General features: G+C 39.4%; 1 protein-coding gene across 3 annotated transcripts in view; it reads left to right on the top strand.

Moving 5' to 3' along the window:
• Window positions 1-18473, top strand: part of cntfr (ciliary neurotrophic factor receptor) — a 227068-nt gene that overhangs the window by 23818 nt on the left and 184777 nt on the right. For all 3 annotated transcript variants that reach the window (XM_040156591.1, XM_040156592.1, XM_040156593.1), the window contains one exon: window positions 15877-15917. The gene's annotated coding sequence lies outside the window, so the exon portion shown is untranslated. The remainder of the gene's footprint in view (window positions 1-15876; window positions 15918-18473) is intronic.

Here is an 18473-nt window from a genome sequence, read left to right as displayed (position 1 = left end):
GCCATGCTGCAATATCCAAAGTTGGTTTTAAATTGATTTTCAAGGACACGATGGACTATACCCTGATATATTTTCATGTTTCTTGACTCCTAGCCATCCTCCTAATCTCATTTGACAAAATCAAGACATACATGTGATAAATAGGCAACTGTTCATTATTTAATAAACAGAACACACCTGTGCCACATTTGAAAAACAGTGTGTGTTTAAGAGGAATACATTATCAGTGGGTGTGTGAGAGGCTGGTATCAGTCACGGCCAATCAAATCAGTTCCTCTAATTCCCTTTTAAAAGCAGTGTACTCCCTGCCACGAGGCACTGACAGTTTTATTATGGAGAGTCCAGGCCACCCTCTTCTAAAAGGAATAGAAGGAGGACACCATTGTTTTGCAAGTGCAGAGTTGCACGGCACAAAAGTGTTATGCCCTACATATGAATAATTGGGACAGTAAAAATGCTGTGTGTATGTGTGTTTTTAATTTGAAAAAATTGAGTGAATATTGAAAGTCTGGTCACTGTGTCAGTAGCATTCAGCTCCACTCATTTGAAATTTTGCTTGTGCTTATTAATCCTTGCAAAACTCATGATGTAACACATAAAATATGTAATTAAAACTAAAAACAAGGTTGTTTCTCATAGTTAATGAAAGGCTGACATTTTGTTGATGCTGGTGATTGGGAATGAAACCGTTCATTCCATTTCATTTGCACAAGACATGGCACAGGAGATATTTAACTGCAACACAAATGATTTGAATTTTGATAAACGTGAAACATTCCTCCTTGTCCTGTGTTTGAATTTGACATAAATTCTTAGATACATACAATCTTGCTCTCTTACCACAAAGCTGCCTGAAATTAAAGCACTTAACACTTATTGACCTCAGCAGTTTCCTTGTGTGAATCTCTTTAAACCTGTGAACACAAAGGATGCTGCTAAAAAAGTAGCATTTATGCTCAGTTGACTTTCCCCCTGGATCAAACATAGATAGGTTAAGGCATAGAAATGTGGCATGACTAACCCACTGATGATGGCTATTGAGCAGTAATAGCTTTCTTTTCAAGGGAAACTATAGTCTCTTGTGATGGAACTTATTTTACTAGAATATAAATAGCCTTTTGCAGTTGTTGCTCTGTTAAATCTTGATTGATTGCACTGCAATGGAAAAATACTTTTTTTTACACATGGTAGATTTTGATAAAATTTAATCTAAAATCAGATTTGGTTTTAAATAATTTGCTGATTATATGTAAGCATTTTGATAACAAAAAAAGGGCCTGCATCTACTGCTTGTTGCCTTTTAAGTAATATATATCCAGTGCTTTCTATTAGACTAGAAGACTTCCTAGTTTTTGGCCCTCCTTGTGGAGAAAAAAAAATTTAATACAGGACACTGTTGTATCTGGACCTTAAAAAAGCAGAGAGACATGATTCTTACTATTGTCTCAGAGATGAACGAAGTGTGGATAGAGATTACACCCCCTTTTGTCAGCTAAAGATCTAAGCGATAAAAGCAAAAAGGAAGAACAATCCTGCCCAATGTTTAAACAAATTGCCCCCTCTTTTAGTGCAAGTGGTGCAAAGATAAACATATATGGTCTTTCTGTGGTAATGGTTCAGTCGTTTTCTTTCAGTACTATATTTGAGAACCAGAGCAGTCTGCTTTCTTCTTCATAAGTGTCTAAATTGTGAAAACGCTGTCTTGTAACAATCTTCATTGTAGTTATTTTTGGTACTTCTGACTTAGCTTATTGGGTTTTTCGCACGTCAGTAGTAGTCATAAGCAATCTTGGGATTGATTATGAGTAGAAGGATAGTCAAAGACAATGTAGCACATGAAGATATGCAAATTCAAACTTAAAAGCAATGACAACAATATTTTTATCAAATAAAAGCTACATTCCATTGTTGAACATTTATCATAGCTAAACCTAGACTGTAAGGTCCATCAGTCAGCAGAGAGATCAAAACAGATCATGCCCTGCCCCTCGAGAAAAAAAACAAGACTAGGTCAAAAACTGTTATATGACTGGAATGACCTTTATCTGTTTGCTCTTCTTCTATTGTTTGTCCTATCATATACAGTATTTTGATACAACTGAATTCCCAGTAAAGCTGTTCTCATTTACAAGTTTTTCTGTTTCAGTTGTCAGACAATGGAACAAGTATGAAATAGTCAAACGCAGCCCATTAAGACTACATGTTAACCAGCAGTCACTTCCAAGCCATTTCCGAGCTGCTGCTCTGCACTGCAAAAAATCCTGAGTTTATAACTGTGACATCGTCTGAACAACATCACCATACTCATAAGTTAAAAATGACTGTGCTATGATTTCGGCTATATTTACTTGTAAAATGATCACTCAGATAGAAAGCTAATTCACATCTATGTAGTTGTGATACGGTCAATTGAATGAGACGCATAGAGAGATGTGCCTGCAGAAGGGAAAGCCCCGCCTCGTGCTTGCGGGGCAATACTGGCAACTTGATGGAAAGTAGCTAAGGTTTGTCCAGAAAGTTGCTAGATTTGTTGCTAGGTGCTTTTGTGAAAAAAAGTCACTAAAGGGGCGTGAAAAGTTGGTAAATCTAGGGACAAAGGTCCTAAGTTGGCAACACTGCCTGTAAACGCTTCCCTGATGACACAATAGAAAATGTTTGAACCGATTCATTTTGAAAGAGCAACAGTCAATGTGGAAACTCCAACACTCGGCCGGCTGACCAATGTTGAAACTTCAGCAGTCAATCAGTCACTCATTCACTCAACCACTCATGGATATTCGCATATAAATGACTTTCCTGCTGTTGTGGTCCAGCCAAAAATGATGTGACAGAAACACAGATCACCTCAAAGAAAATACTCATATTTTTTGTCCCTTCTAAAAATAATTTATTTAACAATTCTGTTCCCCAATAAATAGTAAACGATATTTAATTTTGAGATATGTTATAGATTATTATATTGCTACATGCGCACTTCAAAGAAATTTTAGTCATTAAAAATTATAAGGAGCGAAGGATCCAAACAGCAGCGTGAAATTGAACTCATTGGCTTCACAGTTTTGGTGAGAGACAGGTAAACCAGCAAGCAGAGGACAGAAAAAGAGTAATTTTCTGCAGAAAGGAGCAGAATTTAGGTTTAAGACTGTAAAATGCGTAAAATGTGGATGTGTTTAGACTTAGTAAAATGCACTCAAACTGCATGTTCTGATTACTTTTCCATTGAAGTGAACATTAAGTGGTGTTTGTGTGTATTGTTGCTTGCACAAATGGTGTTTTGCAAAATGAGCTTTTAAATGGGTTGCAGGATGAGAGAGAAATGTATTGAGAGGTTTTAATTGATCAATGGAAACATGACAAGCATAGAGAGAATCTCAGGGATTCAGATAAAGGTACGGCACAACTTCTAAAGCTACTTCTGTGAGATTGTGTATATTCATATATGTGTGGGTATGCATTGTACATAGACTTGCCTTTCAAGTTACTAAGATATAGCTGTGGCTATAGCTTATTCTACCTTTTAAATAAGCGTTTGCACATGAGTCAATTTAGACCCTTAATCGTGGAACTGTGCATTAAATGAAACTGCTCCCATTACAAGTAATGCCACGGATGATTAAATTGATCACATCAGTATGTGTACCCTTATTGTGATGGCTTGAACAGTTTTAAGCAAAGGCAAATTAATATGCAACAGAAGTCACTTAAACAAGCACATATATACTGTTTTTGAAACAACTAAATGTCAGTAGAGACAAGATTATTATTCTTCTATTATTACCATATTAATATTTTCTCTACTTGGTAACCACCATGTGTTATATTTTAAATGATGATATAGCAGTAATGTGTTTCTAGTTTTTTTGGAAAGTAAACGTCGGTCTATCAAAGTAAGAGCAAACTCACTTTGATGTAAATAAGAGACTTGTCATGTGCATTATTATATCTGCAAATGGTTCTGTGAGATTACAACAACAAAAAATCAAATTTTTGTTAAATTTACATTTTTTTTATCCAACCTAATTCACAAAGACAGATCAGAAAAATAACTATATGCAATGATATCTTAGCAGCCTTTTTGAAATCCTGAGTGTTTGAAACCCTGATATATTTGCCAATTATGCCTTAATTACATCGATGATGAAGCTTTAATTTAAAGGGATGTTGACCCCTCCATAGATGAGATTCAAGATCTCTTCAATTAACATATTGAGCACGAATATGGCTGCAGACATCAATAGGCTGCCATTACAGAGACATGGATGGAGTGGCCAGAGGCAAGAGGCAGTGAGGGGCTGTAAAAGGATGAGCATGAGTGAAAATGATTTTTAAAAAATCAGCATGGCAATCATTGGTGGCATGGTGGTGCAGTGGTTAGCACTTTTTCCTCACAGCAAGACGGTTCTGGGTTGGAACCCTGGTTTGGCCAGGGCCTTACTATATGGAGTTTGCAAGTTCACTGGTTTCTCTGCTAGCTAACGGATGGATGGATTATGGCAGACATATATATGTGTATGTGAGAGGCAAACACTGAGAGAGAAATTGAAGCTGAAAGAGATAAAAAGAGAGGTAAAGATAGAGAGTCGCAACTACAGCAAATTCGTAGAGAAATAGATATGGGCTGAGCAGCACATGTAGGCAGACAGGCAGCGACAGAAGAGAGAGACAGATAGAGATATGAGAGGAGTCAGGCCACCAGATGGTCTAATGACCACAGGAAATATTACAGCTGGCAAACACACACCAATGACACCAGTCACTTTAGAGCCCTGAAAAGAGCCACTGTGTGCATGTGTGATTGTCTTCCTTAGGGTGTATATGTGGCACATTTATCTGTACTCGCCTGTACTCGCTGTACTCCTACTTATTGTAAAATTACCAAAAGGCAACGTCTGGAGACATTTTAACCTTTTATTATGTGATGAAAAAACTGTGGGTTAGGGATTGGGCAAGGCAATGTATGCAAATGTGTTAGTAGCGTAAATGTTGGGGATGGATATGAATGTTCATCAAGATTCACTCATACTGTTTTGGTATATATTGTCAAAATTGCCAAGAGAAATTACCCTCACACCAGTGGAGAGAAAATAGAAAGAAGCTTGGGGAGTTACTGTCACTTAGTAGTGCTAACATGTTCCTGGCTGACTAGCATGTTAGCAGTTAGCTAACCAGTGGCAGATGTTCATCATTTATCCCTGCCTGTAGTCACTGTGTCACCAGCTTCTATAGGCAAATATTTTGTGAAAACTGCTGTGCTAATTTGTGGTGTGACGGGGCTTTCAAAGATGTGTTCAGACTGAATAAAAGTAAAATGTAAGGGGCAGTGTGATTGCTCCAACTGTTAAAAGTTGCGTCAATAATGTGAGGCCTTTCTCTTACAATATCAGTTCCAGCTAGCATCAACTTAATGCTGGGATGTATTTGTTTTCATGTGGGATGTGAGCCATGGCAGAGATTGAGGAGATGTTTGCATGTGCAGGAAAACATTGATGAGCAACACATGTCAATAAAGTACATAAATTTGGTGTTTTAATCACTTAAAGGCTAGCGATATATCACCTCAAGGTTGCACAAGTGTATCGGTTACAGTTAGCTCAACTCAAATCCTAACCATAAGTTAAAATTTAATGTTAACATCAGAATCACGCAGGGAGCCTTACAACATGATTTTTCTGCTTAGACAGTAATAACTAAATGGAAAAAAATATGTTTAGTGCAGATTGTAAATATTATTCAATCTGATTTTAGAAAATTTTACGTCAATTTAAGACATAAATGTAAATATAAATTTATCTAAAAAATATTAACTTTATGATAGTCTTACTTTCATACATACAGTACCCCCACATTCTCTTTCCTGCTTTTTCTTTCTCTTTTCTGCTGCCACTCTCCCTTAAGGTTGTCTAATGTCATTCCTGGACAATATAAGCAATACATGAACTGCGTTTATGTACTGGATGGTGCGTTTTGCTTGTCTTCATCCTCTCTCCGTCTCTAAGTTTGTATTTGACTCTCTCATGCCTCTTTCTTTCCCTCCCTCCGTCGTTCCCTCCTGTCTCTTATCTCCCTCTCATGGGTCTATATGAAATATTCTGACCAGGCTCCTACAGCGAACACATAATTAGAAACCACTGAACCATGACTACAACACGGGGGTTTTTCTCCTATCTGTTTAGGGAAGGTGAGGTTGAAGAGGAGGAGGGGGAAGCCTGTAAAACATCTTCATGGTCAGAACTGGCCTGAAATGGTGGTGTCCTACAATACATTTAGATAGATAAGAGGAGTGGGTTGATGAGAAAGAATTGATAAATGGATTGATTGATGGGGCATGGGGGAGAAGGGAGAGGGGAGGGTGGGAGGCGTCGACAGTGAGATGGAACGAGAGTTATGGCTTGTCTCCATTAGCTCTGTTTTCCACAGCCAGGGCTAACACTGGTAGGGTTCATTGTTTGGTTTTCATCTTCATTAATTAGCCAGCTTCACCAAACAAGACTACGATTTTAAATAGCTGCGACTTCTCTAGTCCTGTTAAATAAAAAATGACAGTAGCAGGTGGTAACATTAACAACACATCTGTTAAAAGTGAAACTCCAGTTTTTTGTGTTATAACATGGTGGCAGCTCTTGCCGTCTCTGGCTTCTTGTGAAATGATAATTTATCCAGTCACCTCTGGCCAGGTGGCTTTGAGCCTGCATGTTGATGTCATAGTGACACCTCCCCTTTCCTTTGGCAACCTAATACTCAGTTATGAAATCTAGAGCGATTTTACGATGTCATTGTGATACTGTTGACTTACTTTGGTCATCTAACAGTGTACTATGACATCATACAATGACTTGCCTTGCTGTGGTCATTTACGGCTGTACTATGAGGTCATAGTGTTACTTTCATCTCATGTTGGTCATGTACAGCTGTTACGATGTCATAGCATGACCTATACCTTACACTGGCCTCACAGAGCTGTAATTTGAGTCCATAGTGTCATTTTTACTGTTCCTGCATCCTTTACTGCTCTTTGTGATGACAGTGTATTTCTCCCGACCTCTTGTTTGTGTTCTACTGTAATATGCGGCCTTGGTGTGACCTTTACCTGACTTTGTTTCTGTACAGCTTTATTATGTTGTCATGGTGTGACTAGCTAGTTATGGTATGTGCTGACAGCTTATTAGGCGTATTAGAAAAGGACAGAGGAGCCTTTGGGACAGTTATCATCACCGCGTGTCCTTGGAACATGCAGACGTTCACACGTTGTCACACATGATGCTGCACACGCACCAACAGAAAACTCACGCACTCTTACACACACATGAGGACATATACACAGTTATATTCACATGCACATCACACACACGTGTGACAGACTCACATGCACATGCACCCTATTTTTTATGAGTCCTCCCTTTTGGCTATAGCAGGAAATGAATGTCCAGCAGCTAAGGCTGTTAATTAACATTTATAGCAGTAGATGACCGACTTCACGTCAAAGAAACGAGGGAATAAAAATCCAATCTCTGTCCCCGACCCTCCGCCAAAGTAATGATGGTGCATCATGATGTTGATTTGTTTTATAATATGAATCTAAATGTCACCAATCCCCTTTGGTTATTTGTTATAAATACTTGGTATTTGTCCACTGGGGCAGTATGCATTTGCGGGTATGTTTGTAAATTGATGTGGATGGTTTGTGGAGATATATCATGGGATTTCATATAGGTCTATTTTTGTGTTCAGCTGATTACAACATTTATGCCCATCAAGATTCATAGCTTTCACAACTATTCACAATACAGAAAAAAAAATCCATGTTGCTATTGCCACTCATTTTTACAGTATTACTTGATCAAGATTAAGTACATAATCTTGAAATAAATACATAAAAACCCCAACCATTGAATGATCAATATCATGTCAGAAGTGGAAGAGTATCAGCAGGCGTCATTACAATTTGTAAGCAGTTGTAAGCAGCAGAGAGACAGTGTGAGACTAATAACACTTAAAACCTGGACCAAGACTTTGCAATATATAGCAAACAGAACCATCAACTTGATCGATGTTCATTGTCATGACATTTTACAGAGATAGAGATGGACACAGAGAACCTCTGCTTGCAAACATGTAATGCAAGAATACATACTTGCACAACAACACATGGACACACATAAACAAGTATGACATCCTACATGGAAAATTTGGACCACAAATCAGAAACCTTAACCAAATGTGACCAAAAACTGTGTGTTTAAGACAAAAAACCCGCTCTGGTTTAGTGCAAATTCTCCTCTCCTATACACACCATTTAGCCATTTATGATTTTAGTGCTGTGGCTGAACATTAAAGCCAGTAACTGGTTTTAATGTTGTGGTGGATGGGTGTGGTGGATTTCATACACATACTGTATGTATGAATTTTCCCTTTATGTATGACATACATGGAACATTAGTTCATTACTTTGGTTTCAGCTATCACAGAATACGAACCAAACTTAAAGAAATATAGTATAATTCCTGGACCCTTTCTCTGTCTCAGTTTTGCTCCTCCAACTCTGCACAAAGTTAAGCACCGCTGTTGCATGTACAGTGTACACACATTTAAACACAAAACAACACACAGACAGCCACACACAAATAACCATCTGAGTCAATTCCAGTCACAGCCCGAAACACCTGTCTGCCAATCTTCCAATAGTGTTTTGTCCATGTCTGCTTTTCCCTGTCCAAAGGAAACTGTGTGTGTGAGCAGCATTTGTGTCCATATGACAGTTTGTGTGTATGTATGTGTGTTAGCAGTCTGACGGCCACAGATAAGGTGGCAGTTATCTTATCGTGCTGAGCCAACCTACCCTAAACCCTCGCAAACCTCAGGTGTCACAGCGTACTGGCTTTTCCCCAAACATCCCTTCATTTTCATGTCAATTTCACACCATTTTGCTCTCTGTCTCTGCCCTCCCTCCCCTCTGTCTCCATCTCTCCTTTTGCTCTCTCCCTCCTTTTGATCGGCAGTTAAGCCCATTTTAGTCTATTTTTGCTTCTTTGTTCTTCGTTCATCTCTCTCTCTTTCTCTCTCCACCCCTTTTGATCTTTCTTGGTATCCATCCACTTGGCCTTGCGATCAATCTCTCCCATCCTTGGCCAGCTTTGACAGTGTATGCGTATTCCCCCTTTGCCCGTGACTCTTTTTCTATTATTTTCCCTCCCTTTCTTGTTCTTCCCATTTTTATTTCATTTTCTCCGTATAGCTGAGCTGTCTCTCAGTCGTACTTAGTCTAGAGAGGGATGTCAGTTCACTCAGTGCATTTTTCACTCCCTTCTTTCCACTTTCTGATCCTTTCCCACCACACCTTCATCCAGCTATTTATTCACATCCCAGCAGAGATGCCAGTCCTCTTATCAATCTGCCAGTCATTTTGCCTTATTTTTTTCTACCTCCCTCCTCTCCAACTCTGTATCTCCTCTTTCTCCGCTATTGCCTAGGGATGCTGTAACTCTGTAGTCACTCTTTAGCCTGGCAAGCTGAGCTGTGCGGTACACTGTATGCTGTATTTAATTTCAGTTGGGTGGTGATTTACATCTCTCAGGTGCTAACCTTTAAAAGAAGTCCTTGAGCTATGCATTTTAGATCTAGGGCCTCGTTTTAATTGCAGAAAGACAAATGCAGAGCGATGAGTCTTCAGTGCATCAAGCACACCTTGCTATTTTAGATCGTGCTTGTACCAGTGCGAAGTGCAAAGGCTGGGTGAGGGTGAATAGAAATCGGAGAGTGTGCTGATTAATGAGTAAACTCTTAGCTTGTCACATCACTGGTGTAATCTCTCTGAAACAGCTGTGCCAATCACAGTGATGCATCATGACAGCAGCTCAACAAATGAAGCATAATAATAGGGCCCCTAAAATTATAATGATGCAAAATGGTATTCGTCTCACCTCAGAAACACATTTTTTAAGAAATTTATGGTTTCTGGAACAATTGTCATGTTTTTAAAAGTTGAAAACAAGAAGCAAAACCTAGAGGCAATGTAGCCAGTGGTGCATTATCTTAGCATCAGGTGTAAGAAGGGTTCATGTTGATCTGTTAGCAAAGTTAACCACAAGTCAGTCATGTAATGGATGGTTAAAAGTCTAATCCAATCACCTGTGTTTGTCTGTTTACCCTCCCCACACCGCAATGAGCAAAGTGTTTTTCTTTTTATTAGGTTTTATTATAACAAATTCCTTTTAAACTTTACCAAACCAAACAATTCTTGTCAGACGGCCAGTCTCCACCACCTTGCTCCATCTCCCACACTCAAAACAGAGCAACATTTAGCCCTTCTTAAGCCCTCCCAGTAGACCTCCCTTCATCCTGTCTTCACCTCCCACCAAATATGACCATCTTTGTCAAACTGTCACCTGCCCTCCCTCTTTCATCTATTAAATGAAGCCTTTCAGTTCATTTTGCCTCATATCACTCCTCCCTTTCCTCCCTCTGCCCTTGCATTCCCATCTCAAGGCAAGTCAGACAGTTGTTATCAAACTGCCAGAGGAGAGAACACAATCAAAATGACCCCCCCCTCCATTTTTTCCTTCTTCATTCCTTCCTTTCTTGCCTCTCTCGTCCTCCCTCCATCCTGCTTTTACTGCCTTTACATCTCGTGGTGCAGATGTGGACGCAGTGATGAGAGGAGTGAGAATCTCCTGAGCATCCCTCTCTGGTTTCACTCTCCTCTCTTTTTTTCCTCTCACTGGCCCTAGGGTTCATTGTTTTTCTGTCTTTACTTTACTTTACTTAAGATGAAACCTTTTTTATCACTTTTGAAATTTTGCAGCTAGTTTGCTCTACTTCATTAGCAGTCAAAAAAAAAAAATGTCAGCGTTGCCAGATTTTCACAAAGTTGGGGTTTACGTAGAAACCCTTTATCCCTCATTGTAAATAGGCACACATACATAAACACACCCTAATCCCCTTTTTTGCTCTTCTCATTCTCTTCCCCCTCTTTATATAGTGTAATATGGCTGTACCAAACCATCTCTGTCTCTATGCCTTTCCCTCTGTCCTCTCTGTTTTCATTACATTACAGTATGACAGAGAGACCCTCACCCATTACATTAGAAGAAGCAGAGAGAACAGGATCCAAGATAAAGCATCTGGTGCAGTGATGTCAGATGACAGTTATGAAGCAGATTATGAGGCTTATAGTCTGAACTCTCTGCCTCCAGTTTGCTCTCTTAACCTCTGACATCTTAACTGTGCAATCCTCATATCGTTTTTTTTTCCTCACTGTCACATTTATTTTTCCCACAATTATTTTTTTCCTAATTTTTTGCCCCTTTAAAAAATATTTTTCAGATTGATTAGAAATGTGCAAAAAAAAATTGTGGAAATTATGCTCAAACTGAGACCTGTAAAAAACGAAAGAAAACAAAACAAAACAAAAACCAAAAAAAAGCTGATCATAAGGTTTTATTTAGTTATTTATTTGTTATTTTTAAACTGCTGATAGGCTGTGTGCTTCTTCAGTTGCTGTTGTGACTCTTCTAGATGCTGGTTCAGCCCCTATTTACAGTAGATGCTGTTTCAAGGTCGACAGCGATTCACTTGAACAATTAAATGGGGTCCGGAGGGGCGTAATGATATACTTGTACTTACTGTCTTGAGCAGTTACTTATTGATGCTTTGCTACTTTAATCTTTCATGATTGCTGACACCTAAACTTGAGTTTTCCTGGTTCCAATCTTTCCTTTCCCTGCTCCCTCTTAACATCTTTCTACTTTGTTTTCTTTGAGATGTCAGCATCATTACCACACCACAAGTCTCTTTTATCTTATTTATCACTAGACTTCCTCGCTTCCATTAGATTCACACTGTGGTAGTTTGTTGAGATTTCTCTCACTCATTTAATTATGGTAAATGTATTCTGTAAATAAACTGGAGGGTCAACCTGTTTTCAGTGGGTTTACCCCCCTCCATACCCATAGTTAAATTCTCTGTCTCTCCACGCTCTTTTAGCCTTGATCTTCTTAACCTGATACCCTTGCTTGCTAATAATAGCTCTGGTTTTAACAGAACAGGCAGGGAAACGGAGTCAGAGGGGAGAATTGGGAGACTGTTGGCCGGATTCTCATTGGATTTTGTACATTGTGCAGTTCAGTGGCTCATATGTCTCCTTTTAGCTCATTGATTTATAGTAGTAACTCTGCTAGGGTAACCTTTTAATTCTCTGTCTTTAGTTTTAGTTCTTATTTGTGCAAGGCGAAGGTTTTACACACCAAAGTTTGCTCACCTTTGGCTGTCCTAGATTTTAGAAATATCAGCTAAATGTGACTGCTTGATCATGTTGCAGGTGTTCCGTCAATAGGTTTTAATCACGACATGTGAGGCCATATAAGAACAACAGTGTAGTATGTTTTTTCCTCCAGTGTACAGTGACAAGTAAAATGAAAATGGGAAGAAATCGGTACAGGTGACGTGCAACATTATGTTGTAGGAAAGTGAAGAATACAATTCGACCTCATTCCTAAAAGCTTGTTGTTGCTGAAGAGACCGACTAACAGAAACAGACAAATGAATAAATTCAATCCCAGCTTTTGGCTAGTGACTGCTGCGAATCCCCCCCCTTTTTTACTGTAATCCCTTATCCCTGCAATAAACTCACAATGCAGTGAAGACATCTGTTTGTAAAGTGCATTATGTATGGCCAGTAGACAAGGCAGATTGCCATGTCTCTGTCACTTACTGAGCAGGCCTGATAACAAAAACAGTAGAAAAGAGTAATTAAAATTGAAGAAATCCCCTAATTAGCATTTAGTTTCAGTACATGTGCTTTGGTTACAAAAGTAATCCAGTGTTTGTCACAAAACCCTATAAGAGGTTTCCTTTGCATTGCAAATTAAAGACCCTCCAGGTTGTTTGGTGAGCATTTGCTGCTCTAAGATCAAAAAGGTGAAAATGTTGGCTTTGAGATAAACATGGCACTTCAGCCAGAATTTCAAATCATTTAACAACTTTGGTTAGTAATTTTCCTTGTCTTGGTTTCTGAGGGAATAGACCAACTTACTTGGCAGCAACAAAAGTTTACATTTTACTAATATCTGACTCATGTAATGCATCTGTAATCCTAACTGCAAGCAAAATGTTGGGGTCTCAGATCTCTTGTCTTTTCTTTAGATGGTGTGTCCCCTGATTCAGGATATACAGCCATAATTTTAAGATTTTTCCTGGCTTTGGCTGCCCACTGAAGTGAAAACCCACCTATGCTGTGATGCTATAATGCTGTGATTAAACATTATTAAAAAGCAATGATACATATAGAGTTTGGATATCTGTGGCTGTGGAACTGGGATGATCTGCTGTTATGGGGGTGTTGAAAAGACACATGCTGAGTGCGTAATTATCTCCAAGAGTCTTCTCTCGCTGTTCGCAGTCATATCTCATCTATTTTAATCCCCCTCTCGCCGTAGTAGCTTCTGTATATTGAGCTCTTCCTCTTCTTCTCTTTAGGTCTTTTTTTTCTTGCATAATCATGCTTTCACTCTCCACATAAATAATTTTAGCCTGGCCTGCTAATACTGTCAGCTCCCTATCTGGAACTGCACAGAGGCCTGTGGGATTTGTTTTTGCTGTTTTGCTTGGTTCTGTTTTGGTTTATTTTGTTGTTGGTTTTTCTTTCTTTTTATAAGTGTTTGTTAGTATTTGTGTGTTCTTAGCTGGCATGAAATCCCATTGTGTCGTCTGGAGAGTTCAGGAACTGCTGAGTTGGAAATGTACAGCTGGTGTCAAGGTTTGGAAGAAGGAGAAAATGGGAGAAAACTATGAGTGCGTGTCTGCGGAGAGGCACAAAGAGTACGGCAAAGAGACAAAAAGAGAAAGGAAGACCGAGACAAAGGGAGAGGCAGCTACAGGAGGAACAAACAAGAAGAGGGAGAGTGAGAGAGATGAAGCAAAAGTGTGTACTTGAATAAAAGGTGATGTTTCACATGATTGCACATTCTGCAATGTTGCTGCACAGCAGCATCAGCAAAATTCACCCACATTGAACTTTTTTTCGTTCTCCCCCTTTCGCTGTCTCTCTTCTCCAGCCAAGCAGGCAGGCGGACAGGTAGTGTTTCTGGAAATAAATAAATAGCCTTTCAGCCACTGATGGCGCTGGAGAAACCAAGATGGGCTGCCTTGACTCTACATAAAAACAGCAACAAAATAGAAAACAAGCAAAATGTCCTGTGATACTGAGGACAGATTCATCTGTGGTAGAAAATGTAAGGCGACATGATTTATGAAAACTATGTCTATTGGACTGAAGCACCATAGGATGAAGCCCGGAGGCAAAATAGTACCAGAAAACCTATGCAATTCATGTTTTGTTTTTTGTTTTTTGTTTTTTAATTCATATTGTGCACAAGTGCACAAGTGAATCCTGGCCAAAACAGGATTAATACGATAGATTGCAGTGATTACAACAGGATTCAAATGACGAGGCCATAACATGTTGTCCTCTAATCTATATAAATGAACATGGTTTAGACCCTTTATGGCTTTAATGCTCTTGCCTGCAGCAGTGCTGTAGGGATGAGTTGTCTGCTGTTGCTCTGATCATCACCTTTAAGCCAAGTACATAATTGTTTCCTCCTTGGCTCTCAACAGTAGAAGGTCAGCAAACTGTTGCAAATATATTTAGTGTAATGTCATTCAATCACTTGGGCTGTAGTCCCCTGGTAGACTGGACAGTTGGTTGGTCGATAAACTCATATACATACATTTGTTCAGAAAACCAAAACTCCTTTGTTTTTCTGATGCTGTCCCATTAAGATTTAATTTCTTTTTTTAGTATTAAATTTACTCACACTTAGCATTACACGTAGCATTTCAATCTTTAATCAAATTGGCTCTTGAATTTCAAAGCTCAAAAGTCCAATTTCAAAGCTCAACCTGTTTTATTCTCTTATACACATTCAGTGCGGTTTTCCTCTATTCTCCAGTAATGGCATTTTTTGCAGCTTTCCTATTCGACACTGGACCACTTCATCAGGAGCGTGACGTGGCTGTGGTAACAGCCGTATTACAAGCGCAGCAGATTTGGCTGATGTGCGTGGCACGCTAAGTTACCATGAAGTAAAGCTAGTGTGGTTTCGTGTGTGTGTGTGCGTGTGAGTGTGTGTAGCAGACAGTGTGAGAAGTGTGTAATGGGCTCACCTGTCCCTAGCTGCAGACTGATGGGCAGGTGGAGAGAATGGAAACCAGATGGAAAGCAGGAGCGATGGAGGAAGGGGAGAGATGAATGCATAGAGTAGATAAGGCGTCACTGAACTCCCTATGAGCTGGATACATGCACACTTTGACTTTTCACATATTGTTGAAATACTGCATGATTAAATAAACACCAGTAAAGACTTAAGAAACAGAATAAAGAAAATCATTGCAGAAATATTGCTGGGAGGGACAGTAGTGGGAAAGGGGAGAACTGTAGGAGAACTGAACTGTGATTTTGTAAACCCATTCATGTCGTTCCTTGCTTCAAAATTCCAGTAGCGTCATTTGTAAAAAATCTTTTGCACTATGTTGCCATTTCCATTAGACTCTACATGCTTGGAGTCCAATAAAGTCTATAAAAGCTATAAATGCAATTTATTCAATTTTACAATCCTTTGGGGGGTTTCTAAGTTTTTTTAGCAGGATATTAATCCTTTCAGCAATACTAATTCAAATATCTTTGCTTTTCCTCTATGTTGAAAAGATAGATAGACGGTATCCTCAATATTAGATGAGCTTTCTTTAGCAGTCTTGACCAAATATGCCAGATGCCTTAAAAACATAGGAGTAGTCACTTTGGCAAAACTTGATCCCTTTTTTTTGACTGACTACTGAATCTTTTCCCGGATCAAATTAATAACTCTGTGTTGTTTTTGACAGGGTGAAGAGGAGGATCTTGCTGACATTTCGTCCTGTCCAAGGTAGAATCTTTTTTTTTTTTCTGTGGAATCGACTGTAGATGTCTTTGCTGTAACTTGAGTGCACTGCAACTCAATTGTTTCTCTGCTTTTCAGTTTGTATCTAGTTGAATATAGACTTCATGTGGTGCTTTTGTACTTGTGCTGAGTAAGTTTCACAAGCCAGGGGTCCGTGAAACTAATTTCATTCTCTTTATAAATAGACGAAAATGTTGCTCTCATTCTTTGTTTTTCTGCTCAACCATATCAGCAGTGAATCTGCATCATCTTGTCAGTTTGCTCTACCATCACATGAAATTTCCCTAACACCACTTTGAAGATGATAGTTTTAGTACTGAGTGGTCTGTATGAAATCAAATGAAAAATGGAAGCCACGTGTGAAAAGCCCTAGAAATAATGCAAATCTGTTTAGCATATGTAATATGTAAATAATAATAATATGTAAACATGGCAGACTGTATATGAGAATAAAGCTTCGGTCTTTTGAATCAGTGCTAAGATTCCCAAATAACTGCTTTTAAGTATTGTGTTTGATTCCAAGAATATTGTTGGAAAATTCATATGTCATGATTCAACAAGCGATCGCAGCAGCTGTCCTATCCCCATGTTGAGAACCTGTGGCCTGCCAGTACGGTGGTCTCTGCATCGCCGTCTCTGTCTTAGGCTGTGTCTGGTTTCCATGGTGACGTGTGTCAGCAATGGGATGTTTGATGTGTGTTTGTGTGTGTGGCAGCAGGTGTTGAAAGGAACTCCATGGGGGTGGATAGAGTTCCTCTGTCCAGAAAAGCGAGCGAAACACATGCTGAAGGTCAGATACGGAAACTTCGGAAATGTGTCCTACAGGCGTTACACACCGTCACACAGGCACACACAGACATGCACGTACAAACACTCATACAGGAAATATGCAGACGGAGACGACACACACGTAGACAGATATCCAGATTCCATGAAGGCCACTGCCATGCATTCATACTGACAGCTCAGGACTATAAAGTTACATACATGGGAGTCCATGTCTGCCGCAGTGCTTTGAACACTAATAGTATGTGTACACACTTTTATTCCTGAAGCTCAAATTTAATGCCACTCGTTTAAACTTGAAAAGAAAAATCTGCTACCGAACCTGACAGATTTATTTTTATACAAGAATGACAGATGATGTTTGCACACAGAATTAGCAAATGCAGATTGTTGCTCACTCAGCAGCTGCAGCAGAAAAATTGGGGGTTAAGGGCCTTGCTTAAGGGCAGCTTGACTGCAGACAATGGAGGGAGGGGAGAGCATAATCATTTGTTTTCCCCAGCGAGATTTTTCCCATGCCAGTCCAGAGATTTGAACCGAGGACACAAGGCTGCAGATGCTTTCAGCTACTGCTGACAACGTGGTACAGGGCAATGTAATTACTCCGTGATTCTGTTTTTGCCTCAACAGTAACTGAGTTCAAGTTCAAGAATGTATTACCCCCATTGGGACGTGTGGCTTGCAGCAAGGCATCTGTCATGTTGCATAATTACGATAAACAAAGAGCTGAGATTCAGAAACACAAGATGCATGAAATGAATTGGAAGGAGGGAAGACTCAGAGAGACTAAGGAGACAAGAGGGTCTATCGGTCTGTTACAGGTAAGACTGTTAATGGAATTGGAAATAAATTATTTCTAAAGTCAGATTACTCCGGTCATGATATATAATCCATTAATCTCACATTTGTTATGAAGCTGTTGGCTTTTAGTTATACAACTGCAAAAACGATGGAAAGTAAATGTATTTATTTATTTGAGCATTAATCTTTCCATGAAGAGGACAGCATGGGTAACAACACAACTGGCACTGGTGGAACCATATTTTAAACAACCGAAAAGCTGAGTTAGTTCTCACTTTCTGTATAAAACAGAAACTTTTGGGAGACAACAAATTTCCAAAGAGCTCTGAATAAAAGAGCTGAGTTTCTTGACATTTTTGCATTGAATTGATATCTTTAACTTGGCCAAAGTGCTAAGTGGTTTTGCAGCTCTGAACTCAACACAAACAAAACCTGTCACTTCATGCTGCCTGCTGTACTTTTTATTGGATGGAAATGGTCAGTGACTAACAGAAAGTCAAAAAGTAGTCAAAAAAAACATGCGTGAAGTGGTGTACATGAGATGGTCTATGGCGATGAGAACCTTTCTTTCCCCTCTGTCTCTCTTTCCGACGACTGCTAAAGCTCCCATAGGCATGCAGATCAGCAAACTGCTTTGTAGACACCGCCATGTCATCTACACTAGTAAAAGCACATGCATCTCCGGCCTGTGATGTCTGTGTGTGGGGTCGACAGTAATGTGAGAGAGGGTGTTTTGATCCCTCTGGGTCGCCTTGTCGCCAGTATCACCTTTACACACACTTACACACACACACACACACACAGTCAGTTTCCCTTCTTCTCTCTCTCTCTCTTTCAAAGGACACACACACGTATACATACAATTGGTTATTTTAGATCAGATCAACATTGATTTGTCCACTGTGTAAGCTGTACAGGTGCCTGATTTATTTTGCAAATTCAGTTTGTTGCAAA

The sequence above is a fragment of the Xiphias gladius genome, chromosome 20, assembly GCF_016859285.1.
Source record: "Xiphias gladius isolate SHS-SW01 ecotype Sanya breed wild chromosome 20, ASM1685928v1, whole genome shotgun sequence".
NCBI lineage: Eukaryota > Metazoa > Chordata > Actinopteri > Istiophoriformes > Xiphiidae > Xiphias > Xiphias gladius.
Note: the sequence above shows the minus strand (reverse complement) of the source record. Positions and strands in the feature narration are given on the sequence as shown.